Genomic DNA, 19393 nt, shown 5'->3' with positions numbered 1-19393 from the left:
GGGATTTGTTATGGTCATCAATTTATTTGCGTTTAGTTAAAAAGGAAACTGGACCTCAACTTCCTGCTAATCCAGCAAAGCTCATTTTCAGATCATTTTTATAGAAGTATTCATTATTGAATTATACATTAAAAAAAAGACAGGAAACAAAAGGCACTAGTCTGCCTGATTTTAAAATTATCATCATTCATATCAAGGGCTCACAACATGTTCCAATAGCAAAATCAGCCCATATATATTTTATTCGGATAATTCAGTAGGGCAAGTGGGGGGTGGAAAACATCAGGATCCACTCATCAAGCCATTCCTATTCTTGTTTTCCCCTCCTTGTGCACTTATGGTCTTGGACTTTCTGGTATTCTCACTACTCCTCATTCTAATGCCAAGTAAGCAATTCATTTCCCCCAGATCTTTTTCGTTAGATTTGCATGGACATCTTTTACCTAAATGGACCACCCTTTTAATACCAATTTATTGGTCTATTCTTATACACCACTTTTCTTTAGTTGGACAGATCACATTTCCCCATTCTAGCGCAATGTCTCTTTTGACCTCCACCTCATCCTTTTGTATTATTCACTGTGCTTTTGGATAGGTGTTTTTAGGTTCTGTTGAGTTGCTAATTTACATATTGCTTGTAGACCTGCAGACCTATTCTATTCTCTGTATATATTAAATGAATTGTTTTACTTTTTGATACATTCTTTTCTCTATACACCTTGTTTGTGTTTTCGTTTGTCATCAATGTAGGTATTCATGTTGTGTGTTGATTTTTTAAATTTGCTTATCTACTGAGTGGAATTGAATTCGCATAGGGATTATTGATTCATCCCTCCAAGTCACACTTTAAATTACTCATAGCTGTGTAAACGAATTCCCTTGAAGGCACCTTTACCCTTCTACTTAATTACCCAAGCCCTCAAGGGTATCCTGGGTTGCTCACTGTTCTAATTTCTTTTGGGGATAAGCACCAGGTCTACTTCTTCCTGGTGTATTAATTTAGTTTTGGACTTTCATGATGATGAATTACGTTTTAAATGGCCCTACCATTTCTACGTCTGGCGATAGAGTATTGCCGAAATGCCAGTACACCCTCATCATGCCACATCCTAATATAGTGTATAAGAAGGTGTCAGCTTCTATGACAAATATTGAACAAAGATCAGTGGGTTTAAATCATATTTTGTGAAGTCTGCTCCACAATCATTATGGCAATTAATCACACCCTTTACTCCCTCTTAAATGCCTCCCTACTAGAAACCAGCTAAGCATATTCCACTTTTGAAAAAGCCCACTGCAGGCAAATCCATATTAGCCAACTATAGACGTATTTCAGTATTACCAGCCTTCTCCAAAATCATAAAGAAGTTGATTACCATCCAGCTGTCCAAATATTTCAATGCAAATCAGCTGCTGCACTCCTCTCAGTCGGGCTTCCGCCCTGGACATAGTACAGAATCAACTCTGGTTGAAGTGTCCAATACCATCAAGCTAACAGTAGATCAGGTGAAGCAGGTGGCCCTCCTGCTTTTAAATCTATTGGCAGCATTTGATACATACAGTCTTCCATCCCACTCTTCTGCAACGACTGAGTGACACCGGAAATGGTGGCACCGCATTGACTTGGTTAGGGTCTGTTCTATCTGACAGAAGTCAATCAGTTTGGATGTCACCCTTCACATCTGACCCCCAAACCTTTAAGATTTGGCGCCTCTCAGGGCTCTCTGCCTTGGGTCCTATACTATTTAATTAATACATGTCTCGCCTGGCAGCTCTGATACAATCGAATGGGGTACAGCTTTTGTCCTACGCTGATGACACACAAATCTTCCTCACATGTGATAGTAATACTCCTGTTGTACAGGAAAGATTTGTGGCATGTCTGTCAGCGGTATGTCAGTGGATGGTCCAAGAGCAATCTTCAGCGCAGCGCCCCACAACGGTTACAGGCACACATTACCTTGGGGTAAAATGTGATAATTCTCTATACTTTCATCCACAGGTAGGGAGTGTGGTAGGTGCACGTTTTGGCCCCATAATATCTCTAAAAAACATCTTAATCTTGCTTCCCTCACACTGCCAGAAAACAGTATTCCAAGTGCGCATTACATCATGGCTGGATTATACCAATGCGCTGTACGGGGGCCTTCCAGCATACCTAATCAAAAGACTTCAGTTGGTGCAGAATGCAGCCGCCGATCTTCTCCTCAAATTCCAGACACATGATCATGTTCATCTGCACTTCATGCATTTACACTTGTTGACAATCCATGAAAGAGTGTACTTCAAGGGTGTGGTGTTGGCTCACATAGCCTTTTATCAGACAGGTAATGTGCTTTGTGTTGCTCTCAGTCCACCAACCCATTCGAGCTGGGTTGGCTTGAGCGCCAAGATGCTCCTTGGAGTGGTAGTATCACTATAAAAATGAGATATTACATTACATTACATTACAGGTCCCTGCCATCTAACCAACAGATTCAAGCACTATCTACCAACGAGAACTCTGCGTTCCTCCAATGCCATGTTGGCTGTCATGCCTAGAACCAGAAGAAAGAAATGGGGCAGCTCTTCCTTCTCAGTCCTCGCCACCTCCATATTGAATGCGCTCCCTCTATATGTATGATCCACCAAAGACAAGTGCTTTTAAACAGACCCTAAGAGTGCCTTTAGACGGTCTAAAAGCTTGTCTGTTTAATCAGGCATTTCTATAATCAGTTTACCTGACCTCTGGACATCGGACTTAACGCCTGGGCACACATTGAGTAGCGTGCACTCTATAAAAACCAAATAATAATAATAATAATAATAATAATAATAATAATAAAATAATAGCATGCTGTGTGCAGAATTTTGAGTTGAGTGGGCTTCATACTTGCTATTATGACCACTTCTGTAAGATGCATCAAAGCTACCCCCAGTGAACATCCTCTATGGTGCCAATTTTTCCCTTCCACTTTCCCTTTGCACATCAGGCGGTCAGGGTGTTACATAGTAATGTTTTATAAATGTGCCATATGACCAATATTGTGAGCCCTTCTGTTAAAACTCAACTTTCTATTAGTGTAGCCTCACGTATATTCATCCAAATTAGTGCTCCCGATGCAGGAACATGCTTCAATTACATGTATCTGTGTTTTTATGTTTTTGTTAGCTTATATTATTTCCCAATTTTAGTGACTGTCTCCCTTACACCTAGTTAGGAACCTCCCCCAGATGGACACTGTTGGGCACAGCCAACAAAAGGGACCCAGCCTCCAGCTATAGGCAGCCAGAGGTTGACCCTGAGAGCACAGTGCAACTCAGTCATGGAAAGAAAGGCACACATGGTGGATGGTGATTGGAGGAAGCTGAGCCCTACATTAGTGGAGCCTCACTTCAGTACTCCATCTCAACACCAGCCTTTTACTTTGCCAAAACATACCGCAGGTAGAGATTCCCTATGGTGGAGACCCACTGATACCCTAGGGTGAGGGATTGCTTAGTAGGCCATGAGACAGGGGGTAACCATGCTAGTGCAGGTACTTCCTTATATGGCCACTTAGGCAATATAGGCTTACCTGGTCAAGGATAGCCTTATCTCCTTTCGTTTGGGGGGGTTGTGTAGGAAGGTGGATACCTGACTATGGTTACCCCAAATTTTTTGCCTTGTGTTTAGCAGGTTTTCGACTTAGTTGGCCTGGTATCCTGCTAATCAGGGGCCCAGGCTATCTGCTCTCTCTATAAAATGGACTCCATGTACCTTAGGTACATACCTAATTGGATATTGGGTCACCTTATGAGCCCCTGTACAGTGTACTATAGGTACCCAGGGCATAGGTGCATCCAAGGCCTACCAGGGGCTGCAGCATATCTTTTGCCACCCCTGGCTGGCCATCCAAACTGACACAACTGGCTGATCACTCAGCTGGGGCAAGGTTGTGTAATCATCCCTTGCTTATATATAGTATATCTATGTCTAAACCTATATCTGGACACATATACACCTATAAGTCACTCCTATGGCAGGCCTTAACAATCCTGAAGGCAGAGTGCTTGGTTTTATGTGAGATGGCGCTCTAGCATGAGCTGAGCCTGTCTGCAGCTTTCGGAACCATGTCCTTATAGCTGTTCTAGGATATTGCCATACCATATTCTCTTAAGTGCATTATGTACCTCGCGGTCAGATGCTATCTTTGGTTTGGCTTTATCAAAACATGTTGTGTAAGGTGTCATACGCTTTGGAATACTACCCCCTCACCAATTCTGGCAACGGCGTAGCATTCCACCCTTCTAGAGGGAAAAGACATGTTACTTACATTAATCCCGGTTAAAGTTAAACAGAGCCTCGGCATCACAAAATGGATGGTGCTGCCACAGACACAAGTCTGACCTCCTGCTGCTGGGAGTCCTTCCAGCGAGGGAGGCTTGGACAGTAGGTTTCCTGTCACAGGGAGGTTCTAGCACCACCCCACACAGGAGATAGTGGATTGGGGCAGGGAGGGCTGAATGAAACGAGACACTGCCTGGGGCACACAAGGTGTCCCATGCATAGGCCAGTTCACACCGGTGCTGGGGCACTCCAGCCACAGCTCTGGTGTGAATCTGGACAAAGGGAAAGGGGTGTAACCACCCCCTTCCTGGGTCCCACCCATAGGAGGGACCTAGCAAGTAATCAAGCCCCTAGATTTGGTTTATAGGTAGGAGCTGAGTCCCAAGACTTTAGATAATCCTGACTGAAACTCTGATACAAAACTCTGGACCCTTCGACATCCTACTCAATGAGTGACCACCCTGTGCAAGCAGGCACCATCAAACGCTCAACAGTTTGCTTTGTTGTTTCTCCTGCCGGAGCTCGAACAACAGAGCCTGACAAGAACTGGACTTCCAGACATCCAACAGCCCGATCCACAGCCACAGCAAAGCTGAGACCCATGGAGGCGACGAGAGACGTGTGACCAGCCATCTTGGAAAGCCAGCGAAGTGCTTTCCGTGCAGCTCCTGAGGCACCCTCGAAGCTGTGCATTAGGGGTTAAGAAGCCCCATCCCCAAGCATCCTTTGCACCAAAGATCACCTCTCCACACTCACCGAGTGTTGTGTGGGGCCCTTTTGCATTTTCCTGCTCAATGCGTCTGTCCGGTCACTTGCCCATTGGCTAGTGGCCTCTGTGACAACGAACCTTTGATTTTCCAATGCTGGTCTGGTTTCTCCAGACTAGCCCTTGCTCCCCTGAAAAGGAGCAGCCCATCAGACCATGCTGGTCTGATCCAGAAGCCATCTTCGATTCCTGCATGGGATGCATTTGCCAAGGCCTGTTGACTCAGAATCGAGAACCGATACCGCCGACAGCGAGAGCCTTTGTGGGACAGTGTGTGTCCAGCACCTGGTCATCGTCGACACCTCCTGGTCCACGTGGCAGCGGAGACAAACTTCACGACAGCCCCTGATCGCATCCCGACATCTCCTGGTTCCTTTCTGGTTCCATCCTGGTCACTGGCTAGTGACCCAGACTCTGTCCCCTCTGCTTTCAGGTACTCTTCATCCTCGATCCACCCTTGGATCCAACCGGACTCTTCTCTCCTGGTCGCCTGCAGCATCTTTTCTCCAAGGCTCCATAGAACTCCACGACGAAACCCGACGCACTTTGACACCTATGCACCCGCTTCCTGTGGGTAAGGTAACGCGAGTACTATGGTGCTCCTGTAGAGGTTTACACCCCTAGTGTCCTAGTTTCAAGTGGTTAAGTTCTAGTCCAGTCGGAAGACTCCTAACACTTTATCTTTCTATCTTTACGCACCCATTGACTTCTATGTGTCCACGCGTGTGCATTTAGACACTGCACCCGCATCCTGTGGTCCTCCTGCTCCCTAACAACTGTTGGTCCCGTGTAGACCCAGCGATTCCTAAGGCCCTAGGCCTTACCATTGTTCGTGACGTGGTTCTTATACCACTATTTTAGTATATGGTTTTACGGGCCAGCAGGACCTATCCATATTTGTGCAACTTTTGTATGTTATATTAAGTTACTTGTTATGCGCTTGTGCTCCTGTGCTCATAAAGAGTTCAGGGGGTTGTTTTAGAAATAAATACCTGTGTGGTGTCCTTTCATTTGGTATTAAAAGGTTTGCATATGGTAAAACAGCTGACTTCACATGCCCTCTTGAGTTTAGCCTAAGACTGCTTTGTCCATGCTACCACTAGGATAGCTGGTCTATAAGGTTGACTTCACAACCATCACCATAAGGGTTGTTTGGACTGGTGCAAGGTGCTCAATAGAATAGTGAACATCATATACCAGGCCAACTTCTCACACGCTCCACTTCTACCACTGTCCCCTTAACATGTGCCCTTTTCTACCGTCCCCCACAGTCCATGCCCTCTTTCTGTCAGGCAGTCCAAGATCTATTGGCCACACTGGTGATCAACAACTCTTGCGTCCTGGTACTGGGAGATTTCAACTTCTGGCCCCCTGATCCCCGTGAAGATCCTCTCTCAAAAGAATTCATGGACCTGCTCGGCAACCTAAACTTTTCCCAGCATGTACATCTTCCGACACACATTCGCGGACACACCCTGGACCAGGTTTGGCGTTTTGCAGACCGATATGTTGTTACCAGCATATTCCCTTATCATGGGGAGAATAATACTTAAGCCGTGAACAGAATTGATACAAGCCCTATCACTTGCTGTCTTTTATATTCATTATAGTTCCTGTATTCGGTTACGCTGTGCGGTTGGTAGTATTTCCAATACTGATCTAGTCCTGGCGTGACATCATTTTCACTAACCAGGGATTGGTTTATTTAAATCTATGCCCCCGATCTACTTATCTTCTATCTGCTTGACACAAGGACCGAGTTCCTAGATCATTATTTTCTGCACAGTTCAGATAGATTGAGCCGCTATTACAGGAATGATTATTTAACCTTGCTACTTTTGATCATTGGTACATTGTGATGTTTATTAGACTGAGTTTGTCGTCAAATTATGTGGACGCCTAATGTTTGGGATTAGCATGTCCTGGGCATATCTCTAAATACTCGCTGCTTTTTGCCCTGACGAAGTCCCCTTTGGGACAAAACGCGTTGGCTGAGGCCTTTTAACGATTTCTAATAATAAAGGAACTTTTTTCAAATCACCTCATTGCTACGGACTTTCTTTGGTGCACCATCCTTCATCTATGCAACTTGGTATCTGCCCAGACAGTGGAGCTTCTGTGCGGTTAGCTCCAGATGAGATTTGCACAACCATTTGAACTTTTTCCACTACGAAACTTGAGTGCGAATCTTGGTCAGCCGCATTTTTCTTTTCTTTTCATTGGTCCACCAATCTACACATTCCTACCCCAGTCATTAGCCCTTGTCCCTGGTCGGACCATTTCTTTATTTCATTCTCTCTTGACTTAGGACTGACTAGCAAACCGTTGCTTCCCTCTAACACCTGGGCTCGTAATTGGGGACGAGTGGACATTTCCTCGCTCTGCACTTCCCTCTTGGCCTCCCCCCGGACCTGACTAATTGGTCCCCCAACTCTCAAGCCGTAACAATCAATGACTGGCTGTCTTCAGCTTGTGACCAGTTGGCACCCCTCAAACGTCTTCGGACGCTTCGCCTTGATGATTCTAATAGATGGTTCACCACCGACCTCAAAACTAAAAAACTTGCTCTCAGACAGGCTGAGTGATGGTGGAGGCTGAAGTATTGCCCAGTCTTAAAAGTATCTTACCTTACCCTGTTGCATGACTATAAAAAAGCTATTCTGCAAGCCAAATCGGACTATTTTACCACCAAGGTCCTCCTCGCTGCCAACAAACCTAAGGACATCTTTTCTATTGTCCATGACCTGTCTACCTCTGATAGAGTCACCCTTACACCGGCTTCCTCGCATTCCCTCTGCGATTCTCTAAACGATTACTTTATTGATAAAATTGTGGCAATTAAATCTAATATTCCTCCCTCCCCTCCTAGCTTCTCACACCCAGAGCCCCTGTCAAACCCTCATTCTTTGGAGCAACTCCCTCTGATTGCTCGTGAAACCTTTTCCTCCTTACTTATCAAGGTCAAAACTTGCTCACATACTCAGAGAGATCTTCTCAGCTTGCCCTTAACCCCCGTTAATGCTTCTTAATGACTCTCTCACACAGGGGAGGTCCCTAACTTCTTCAAGTCGGTAAAAATTATTCCCATCTTGAAGAAGGTTGGAGCGGACCCTTCTTCTCTTTCTAACTTCCGCCCCATCTCTCTGCTCCCTTTTTTGGGAAAGATCTTCGAGAGCCACGTTACCACCAGTCTTAGTTCCTCTATTGAAGAAACCCATTTCTTAGATCCTCACCAGGCGGGCTTTTGCCCTGCTCATTCCACAGAGTCTGTTGTTCTCTCTGTACTGGATGAGCTTAGTCCTGGTGCTGACATAAATTCCCCTCAGGCCCTGGTTCTCATGGATTTGTCCGCTGCCTTTGACACGGTCGACCATACCATTTTGCTCGATCGTGTCAGGGGCGCGGGCATTCGAGGAACCGCCTTAGCATGGGTCACTTCATTCTTAGAAAACTGCCACCAGGCGGTCCAGCTGGGTGCTTTCTCTGCTTCTCCTCTTTCGGTCCCCTGTGGGGTTCCCAGGGATCATCTCTTTCTCCTTTACTCTTTAATCACTACATCTTTCCTCTTATCTCTGCTCTTCAGACACTGGACGTCTCGGTGTTTAATTACGCCGATGACCACCAACTCATCTTTAACCTCTCCTCCTCTGCTTCTGCTCTTAACGTTCAATCTATAATGCTCGGTATCAGGGACTGGATCAATTTCAATCATCTTAAACTGAACCCCGATAAGACCAAGCTAGTACTCACGGGTGGCATCTCCAGCCCCTGGTCCTCTGCATTCTGGCCCTCCTCCTTGGGCACCTCTCCCCCTCCCTCTACTTCCGTTAAAACTCTTGGGATAAGAGTCAGCCCTGATCTCTCTATGCACTCCCAAATTAGCGCTTTGGTATCATCTTGTTTTCTCAAGCTCCGTGTCTTATGCATGATCTCTCGCTTCTTCTCCACAGCAGCTCTGAAAATCATCCTATTAGCTATGATTGTATCACGCCTGGACTACGGCAATGCGCTATATGCTGGAGTTCCCGCATATGAGCTGCGCGTCTCCAACTGATCCAGAATCAAGCTGCTCGTCTAATCTTTAAACTGCCCAAGCATCATCACGTCACTCCATTGCTAAAATCCTTACACTGGCTTCCTCTTTCTGAACGCTCTTTGTTCAAAATTGGATGCTTCATCTTTCAGGCCTTCGCAGGCACCGGGCCAGCATTCCTAGCTTAAAAAATCACAGCTTATGTTCCTAACAGGGATCTGCGGCCCTCCTCCAAGCTTCTCTTGTGCGTCTCCCGATTCAGGAGGAAAAAATATGGTGGCATGAAGTTCTCCACCGTGACCCCTGCCTTTTGGAATGCTCTTCCCCTCAGTATTAGGACAGCTGCTTCCTACTCGATATTTCGCAGGGGTCTCAAGACCCAGCTTTTTTCACGCACTTTTTCACAATAGGCGGTCTCCATTTCTGCCTTTTCCGGTATGTCCGTCCTCAGCGCCAAGAAACCATTCGGTATACAAGCGCTTTATAAATGTTTTAACTTCAACTTATGTCAGACATCAGTTGTTTTTTTTGACCACCATCACCAAAAAAAAAGGACAGGAAGGAAGCAAGAGAGAGGTAACGCCATACAAGGTGAGGACAGACATTCTTCTGGACTCTCAAACAGGGAGCGGGGGAAACTTGACAAACTCCGCAGGAAGCAATGTACGATGAGCCATACATGACAACCATACATGCCAACAACTTGGGGAGGACAAATCAATGGCTTAGATATATAGAAGCCACATGGCAAGGAGACCCAAGCCAGCAGGAGAAAACTCAGCAGCTTGCCCGCCTCTTCTACCAGGAAGAGCTAGCCTGCACGCACACCATTGGAGGCGCGATGACAGAGAAAGAGGGAGATGCTGGCCTGCTCGGCACCATGCCAAAGTCCTTCTATGCCTCAGGTGAGCCACAGTGTTGGACCTGGCCTTTTCTGTAGGGTCACCCCAGATTTTTGTCTTTCCTTGCTGAATCAGCTATGTTGGCTTTTAGAACTCTGCACTTTACTCCTGCTAATTAGTGCTAACGTCTTTGTGCTTTCCCTCTTAACCCCTTCCATGCTCATGACGAGCTGAGCTCTTCATGAGATGCGCCACTCGCATGCTCATGACGAGCTCAGCTCGTCATTTAACGCGGCTTTTTGCAAATTGCTGCACAGCGCAAAAATGACCGCAGCACGCATGCGGTTAAACATGGTGAAATTGGGATACCCCTGATTGGTCCATTTAATTTACCTATAAGTCTCTATCTAACATATTGTACTGCATGTACCCAGGGCCTTTACATTAACTGCTATAACTAGACTATAGCACTCATTAGCAATGTAAAACATGTCTCTGGCCTGCCAATGCAGCTTGTAGTGCAATTTTAAACTACCAATTTGACATAGCAAAATAAATCTTTTGCTCTTGGAAAATTCTAAAAGACTAGCGAAGTTTATTAAAATTGAATTCTATTAAAAGTAGAATACAACAACAATTTCTGAACATGCAAGTAAGTAAAAAACAAACGACGTGCAGTGCTTAGCCTGACTCACATGCCCGCTTCACAGCTGCCATTTATGAGATCCCTCAAGCGCTAGAGCACTACTCTGCTTAGCATATCTATGGTCCTTGTGCCAGCAGAATCTCAATAATTGTTCAACATTCCCGGTGGCCCACCCCAACACACAGTATTAAAGTGCCTTTTTGAGTGCTGCTTAAATACTTCACACATTGCCTCTGAGATAAGTGTGATTGCTTTTTGACTAAGCTATCCAATGGCTAAGCATAGGGTTATTTAGGGTTCAATTACGATGCGAGGCAGAAAGCCATCTGACAGCTAGTCAGAGGCTTTCCACTCGACATTGATGGTTTCCTTCTGGCAGCCGTATTACGGTTGGAGGGAAACCTGCTGGGGGATTCCGCTGCACTCCTGACAGGCTAAAGGAGCCTGTCGGAGTGTTGGAAGGCTTGATAATCCATAAATGGAGGTTGTGCCTGCACAGGAACCGCAGTCAGGATTATGATGTATGTTTCCCACTGCCTTTCCATGTTGACCTTTCTGGCATGGAAAGGCTGTCGTAAAGTGACTTTGCTGGCCCCTAACAGGGCTCCCGTCCACCCGCGGCCTCCACTATGAGGCCCTTAAACATCCCTGCACTGTGTGGCAGGCCCCATGCTTCAACACAGTGCATGGATGTTTTAAAAGTGTATATTTTCTATTGAGGCTGGTGCTGCAACCCGCAACACAAGATATAGACAATATACACTATGCAACTGCTGTGAAGGCTTTCGCATCCTAATTATGGAAGCGTAAATGCCGACTCCTTGTCAGGCGGTCTGTTTGCACTACGCTCTCAGTCGGACGCTTATCTGACTGACATCTTAATTAGGCCCTTAGTGACCTTTGTGGTTCACCCTGACAAGGGTTGTGGTTATTATTTGAGTGGATCTCGCACCCCTCTCAACTAGTAACCCAGTTTCTTAAACTCAACATTCCCAGGTGCATCCTCTTGGCCCAAAGGGGACTGCTGGGATAAAAAACAGATGCAAAGATGGCGGACTCAGGATAGGAGTTGTTTTTGACAATTACAAAAAAAGAAACGGGAGAATAATTACCTTGGCTATCTGGGAGTTTCCTCCCAGAGTGTGTCGGTCATTATTTTTTTTTCCTATTCAATGCCACCAGGTTTTTCTGACAACAATCAACAGGAATTTTTTTTAATTAGGGTTGACAGTGTAAAGTCCTTCCTCTGTCAGTTTGTTAGACAAAGTATTCCATCGACAGACCCAGCTGTGGCTCTACAGACAAAACACTTATGGTCTGCCCGACTCGAAGTGAGCCGGGCGAACCATCAGGGTACTCTGTTGCGTTAGTGACCGAGTACTCTGTCAACTAAAATTCAAATCTGGTCTTTTGTACTTCTGGTTAAAAGACTAGTGTCCAAATGATTTTCTTAAAACAGACAAGGACACCAGTCTTTTCAATGCATCATGGTTGCAAGAGGCTATGTTTTAGCAGCACTGATCAATACTGAGAAACATTTGATATTGGTCACAGAAAAACACACCTCATAGTTGCAAATTAGTGGGGCCAGAGCTGTCAGGTATATGTCGAAGAGAAGAGAACCAAAGAAATAGCCCCCTAGGATACTCTAAAAAAAATGACATGACAGCAAGAACTAAAAGGACAGATGGCACCCAGCAGCAACTGATCAGATAATAAGTAGAATGGTTACAAAAAAATTTCATAAGAGCAGGCAGTGGTCCCACGTTGAAGCGTTTTTGGAGGGTTCCTGCTTGTCCTGCCACTTGTTGCGAGAATCCAGATTTGAATTTTTTCATTCCTCAATGGTTGTCCCAGTTCAACTCGGAATGGAGACAGCACTGCTTGTGCTGTGATGCAGTGAGGGCATGGTGCACTGCTTCGGCACATCTTGGCTTTGAGAACTGAACAAGCACTGGTTCTTATACTTCATACCTGTCTGGTTGGACTGCATACAACCTGTCTTCTGCTGTCTGCTTTGCATCCAAAAATGCGTCCTAGATATATATATATAGGATCACAATTGGTTGCGCCACCGGACATTGAAGTACAGACGGAGCCCTTACAGGCCCATGTGTATTGTTGTCCCGAGTGTTTTCCATGAATGATGAACACATTCTTAGAGCCACCCTGGACTGCTTCAGCTCCTAGTGATGTAAACAGTAGCTCAGCAGATCACTTAAGGGTAACAGCACCTCCCTCAGCGGTAGCTGTGGGAATTGGATCGAATCACCTTTGCTTCATAAACCTGCTTCAAGGTGCGCATCTGGGATTGTCGTCTGCAGTTGTGGGCAACAGAAATGTTGCATCTACCACCTTTTCCATGTAGGTACAATTTATTACACCTCACACATCATGCTTTGTTACATGGGCAAGAGACACACAAGTGTTGAGTAGATTCTTATCCTTTTTTCTCTGTTTCTTTTTCTGTATCCTAGATTAAAGTATAAATATTCCCAATATTTCAGCCAGGACCGTACCGTGCCCTCCTGTATGATTCTCGGTGCTTGATTACAAGTCCAGTGTTGGCAGTATAAAAGCAGCACCTCAGCCATGCAACAGTGGCTGGCTTCAACGTTCCCATCAGGATATGGACCACGCCCCTTTGTTGTCTAACCTGTTCCCTGTCTCCATTTCTGGCTATTATCTGAGGGGTCTGGTTGCCTCATTGTACTCTCACTTCCACTTCTTTGTTCCAGAGTGTAGCGTCTGAGTCGGGTGACTCTGCTACACTCGAAAAAGACTTTCCCTGCGAGACAAGTTGGGCTTGCTGATTTCGCCGCTTGCCCCTAGAGGAAAAAAAGTTGTAGTAATTAGTTTCCTTTATTTTCTCTCTCCAGCACATGATATTCTCCTCCTTGCTGGTAACCGATTCCCAAATGGGTCCTAACGCTGTATCTAGAGCAAAGGTCAATGCACTTATGAAGACAGGCCTTTATTATTATTGACTTTTACGAACTTGAATTGTGTTTGGCAATTGCCTTAAAGAATCCCTTTCCCATCCTTATTGGAACATTGTATGCATAACGAATTGTGTACTTCTGGAAAAGAAGAAGACGCCTGTAGTCACTTATGAGCCTTTAACTCATTATTGCTCCTAGTCTTGTTTTGGGAGATTTTATGGTGAGTGGGTGTGTGGCTTGTACACAGAGAATCTGCAAGAAGGAGGAAGAATGGGTATTAGTGAACAATACCAGTACATTGTTAGTAAGTATTCTTTTATTTTTTATTTTTCTCTATTTCTTTTTCTTCCCTTATGTTGGCTTTGTAAACACCTTTTTGCCTTGTTTTAACGCATACATTCTTTTGAAATTTCGTTGGTGTGGTCCTCCAAAGATTCCTCCCCCTGTCTCCCGGAGAGGAGTTGCCTGTTATTGGGTATTTTATTATTTTCACACAGGTGCTGCCGTTTGGGAGATTGTGGGTACTTCTATTCTCCTGTGGATTGAGTGTTCCAGGTTAGTGATATTTCCTTGGCGCAACAGAAAGCTAAGCCCAGGAAATACTTTCTGTCTGAGTGAAGATGGAAAGGGGAGGAGCTTATGCCCCAATGGTTAGATACCATCATATCCCCAGTAGCGCAAAGTCCTTCTGTAGAAGAGTTAGCTTCTACTTTATTAGAAATATTAACAGAAGCACGAACACTAAGAGCAGAAAAACAACAATTGAAAGTAGAGTTAAAGCAGGTTATGACACACCGAGATCTACAGTCCAGGGCATCAGGAACAATACCCAAATGTAGAAAAAACTGTATACAGCCAGCACACTTCACAATGTCAGTATCAGACACTTCAGCCTCAGCTACCGGGTTGAGTGGTAAGCAACCTGTTAATCTCACTGTGGTTACACTTAGTCCTGTTCCATTAGCAGTACCTGAAAGATTTAATGGAGACAGTACCAAGAACAGTGTGCTTATGAACTAGTGTCATCTCCAATTTCTTTGTTGGTCAGCCTCCTTTTCAGATGATTCAGCCAAAGTGGCCTTTGTGATCTCCTATTTATTAGGTAATGCTGCAACTTGGGCAGTTCCCCTGGTTGAGAATGCCGATCCCATATTGTATGACTTTGGTCAGTATAAGGAGAAAAACACACATTTATGCAAGCAAGTGATAACGAACTATTGAGCTTGAAGCACGGGTCAAGAGATGTACTTACTTATGTCAATAGTTTTAACTGGCTGGTTGCAGAAACTAATTGGCCAGAGCATAAAGAGACGTCACTCTTTTATTGAGGGCTTCCGGATGAGTTGTAAGACATATTGTTGCAGATTCTAATCCACCCGGAAAATTGTCCCTCCTTTATTGACTTACTGGTGAAGTTGGACCTGAGGCTGAGTGAGAGAAAAGGAGAGAAATCATATAGTGATTTCCCAAGAGTCGTAGTATTACGTGGTGAGAAGGAGTCCAGAGATGTAATAGAAAGTAGCAAACCTATGCAAATAGGAGGTATTTACGGTCCTCTTTCTCTGGATGAGAAGGAGGAAAGAAGTAAATGAAATCTCTGTTTATATTGTGGAAAAGGGGAACTTATGCTTGTGGATGTCCAGTAAAACACAGGATCATTCGAAAAACAACTGCTGTAAGTGATACTTATGCTAGGAAATCGGAAAACTAGAAATCTCAAAGGAAGTGGAGATCGGTCCTTCAAGTAAGAACAAATAAGATCTCTCAATCTTTAGCCAATACTGTGGGCTGTGTTCCCCAACATTTCATCATAACTGTTACCTTGATAATTACTTCACAACTCTGAAAAACCATGCCGATACTTTTAAATTTAGGAGCCAATGGGAATTTTTGGGATCTTACCCTCGTTAAGTCCTTGGGGTTGTGAATGTATTTGTAAACAACATCCAGAACCTGCCAGGGCTGTAGATGGTCAGAATTATCCTCCGGGTTGATTGCTTTTCATACCACTGCTATAGTGATGTTGTGTGATAATGGTCACTCCAAAGTGTTTTGGTTTGACTTGATTGACACTCCGAATTTCGGAGCTATACTTGGTGTTCCTTGGTTACAACTGCACAATCCACATATTGATAGGGTATCACCAATGGTTACATTAAGGCCACATTTCTGTTTCATGCACTATTATCAGGAAGCAACAGAATGGTTAACACCTTTGTGCTGTGCTCTATCCGATTCTAAAGATTCAATTGGTATCCCTCCTGTGTATACAGAGTATTTGGATGTATTTGACGAGGCAAAGGCTACAGTATTGCCTCTGCATAGAAATTTTGATTGTAGAATAGATCTGATACCTGGGGCGGAGCTGCCAGGAGTCGCATATATGACGGACATGCCCTGAAACTGAGTATCTCAGAAGTTAATTTCAAGACATGTTAGCTCGTAGTTGCATTCCCCCTCTCCTGCATTATCTCCTTTTATACCCAAGCGAGAAGGAGGTTTGCATGGTTGTCTGGATTATTGAGCAATCAACAAGGTAATGGTTAAGAATGAGTATACTCTTCCACTCGTCTCGGTGCTATTGGATCAAGTGAAACATGCCAGGGTGTATACTAAACTGCATCTTAGAGGTGTTTATCACCTGATCCAGGTCATAGACGGAGACAAGTGGAAGACAGCGTTTTGATGAAAATGTTGACTCTTTGGATATTGTGTGATGCCCTTTGGGCTATGTAATGCTCCGGAGGTTTTTAAGTTTGTGTGTGAATGAGATCTTACGTGAATACTTGCATATCTTTGTTATCGTCTATATAGACGATATTTTGATCTACTCCCAGTCTGACCAAGAACACGTTGGCTATGTAAGAAACAGTGGCGGATCACACAGATAACGCTGTGCGGTGGAGGGGCAGGGTGGGGGTAGTGGAGTGTGACAAACTTGGGGAAAGTGGAGAGTAAGGAAATAAATAAATAAAATCACTTACTTTGCATTCGCAGCATCGCCGAGTCTGTGATACTGGAAGCGCTTTTCTTTATTTATTTCCTTACTCTCCACTTTCTCATTGTATGTCATACTACACTACCCCCACCCAGCCCCACCCTGCCTCACCGCCCCAGAGCATTACCTGTGCGGGCCCCCACTGGTAAGAAAGGTTTTACAGTGTCTTAGGGAGAATTGTCTATTCACAAAACTAAATAAATGCAAGTTTCATACCACTCAGTGGACTTTTTGGTTTTTTTTCCTATCTCGTGCTGGAATCTATATGAATCCCATGAAGATTGAAGTCAAAGTAAAATGGCATAGTCCTTGTTATGCTCGTGAAGTACAATCCTTTATTGGCTTTGCGATTTTCTGTAGGAGGTTATTGACCATTTTTTGGACATCATTTCTCCTACTAACAAATTGCACAAAGGTAAAATCTTCCTGTGGTCTAATGTGGCTGAACAAGCCTTTATAGAACTAAAGAAAAAGTTTACATTAGCTCCCGTGATAAGACATGCAGACAATACACAACCCTCATTTATGGAAGCTGATGCTTTCCAATATGCAGTGGGGGAATGTTATCACAAACAGATGAAAAGACGGGGTGTTTTATCCTATAGCCCATTTCTCTAAAACCCTCCTACCAGCTGAACAGAATTATACAATAGGAGAGCAAGAACTACTGGCTATCAAACTCACATTTCATGAATAGAGACACTACTTGCTAGGGTCACCACATACCATCACAATCTACTCTGATCATAGAAACTTGCAGTTCTTCAGGTCGGCTAGAGCACTCACTCCTCGTCAGATGAGATGGGTTTTATTTTATAGTGAATATGGTTTTGTCATTAAATACTGCCAATGTTCACAGCAAGGCAAAGCAGATGCATTATCAAGGTTGGGCAATGAATAGAAAACATCTCCTGAAAGTCTTGTTCCTATAATACCAACACAAAGAGTTATAGGACTTGGTGATAAAAGTATTGATGAATTCACTGCCTTTTTTCACGAATCGGCAAATGCTTGTCAATCTATTGTGACTCAGGAGTGGTTGGCTAATCTTGTTAATTGAACAGAAAAAGGCATATTATATCATGCAGATAAGTTGTTTATTCCTACTCCGTAGCTACAGAACCGGTGTTTACAATGGTGTCATAAGCCTCCTTTGGCAGGGCACCTTGGAGAATAAAAAAACATTCAAAGTTGCCAATGGTGGCTTTGGTGGGAGGGAATAACAAAAGATGTACAAAGGTGTGCTAGAACTTGCCCCATTTGTGCTCACAAAAAGTTTCTCATTATGCTCATACAGGATTATTGGAACCCTTGCCCATTCCACAGATACCTTGGCATTCTATATGTATGGATTTCATCACTGACCTCCCAGTGGCTTAGGGTTGTACTACCATATTAGTAGCAGTGGACATGATAAGATGGCAAATGTTTTGCCTCTGAAAAAACTTCCCACTGCAAAAGAGTGGGAACATATTCATTGGACAAGTGGTTCAGCTACATGGCCTTCCCACTATTATCATATCTGAGCACAGTTTGTTTCTAGATTCTGGCAGGGTGTATGTACTGCTTTGCACATTAATCATTGATTATCCACGACTTATCACCCACAAACAGATTGACAAACAGAAGGAACTAATCAGACACTAGAACAATATTTACGTTGTTTATTGAGTACTACCACTAGTGATTGGGTTCAGGCACTCCCCATGGCAGAATTTTCAAACATTAACCCCACAGATTCTGCTATGCATGTTTCACCTTTTTTCTATTCTTGTGGGTATCATCCAAAATACATACCTCTACATATGCCACTGAAGTTGACAGAAATACCTGCAGTCAAAGTACATCACTATAACTCAGTCGGTATTTTGGGGTAGAGCAAAACATGAATTGCAACACACCAAAGAAACCATGAAGCAACAAGCTGATAAACATTGACGTCCAGCCCCTTTAAGTGATAAAGTCTGATTGACTACAAAGAATCTTAGAATATCTGGTCATAGGAAGTCACAACCACGTTATATAGGATCCCATCAGATTACTAAAGTGGTAAACCCTATCACCATGAAGTTGGAAATACCTAATGAATTACAGATTCATCCTGTTTTTAACGCCTCCTTGTTGAAGATGTATTATCCATTGTCAATCCCCAGACCCCCATCTACCCCATTAAGTGTAGGAGGGGAAATTGATTATGAAGTTCTGCAATTTTGAAATTCCAGAAGATTTAAACTCAAACTACAGTATCTCATAGATTGGATGGGATATTCTCCCAAAGACAGATCTTGGGAACCTGCAGATCAGGTACATGCCCCCTCCTTGGCCTGCCGATTTCAAGCTCTCCACCCTACAATACCCCGCCCAGTGAATAGACCTTTGGGAGGGAAGGGAGAGCTGTTACACCTCGGACATCATGCTTGGTTACATGGACAAGGAATACACAAGTGCAGAGTAGTCTCTTATCCTTTTTTCTCTGTTTCTTTTTCTGTACCATGGATTATAGTATAAATATTCTATGTATTTCAGCCAGGACCTTACCGTGCCCTCCTGTATGATCCTCTGTGCTTGATTACAAGTCCAGTGTTGGCACTATAAAAGCAGCACCTCAGCCATGGGACAGTACTTGGCTTCAACGTTCGCGTCAGGATAAGGACCATGCCCGTTTGTTGTCTAACCTGTTCCCGGTCTACGCTTCTGGCTATTCTCCAAATGGTCTAGTTGCCGCATTGTACTCTCACTTCCGCTTCCTTGTTCCGGAGTGTAGCGTCTGTGTTGGCTGAGTCTGCTACACTCGACAAAGACTTTCCCTGCGAGACGAGTTGGTCTTGCCGGTTTCGCCACTTACCCTTAAAAAGGT

This window comes from Lissotriton helveticus, chromosome 5_1 (assembly GCF_964261635.1).
Source record: "Lissotriton helveticus chromosome 5_1, aLisHel1.1, whole genome shotgun sequence".
In the NCBI taxonomy this organism is placed as follows: domain Eukaryota; kingdom Metazoa; phylum Chordata; class Amphibia; order Caudata; family Salamandridae; genus Lissotriton; species Lissotriton helveticus.
This window is presented reverse-complemented; position numbering follows the sequence as displayed.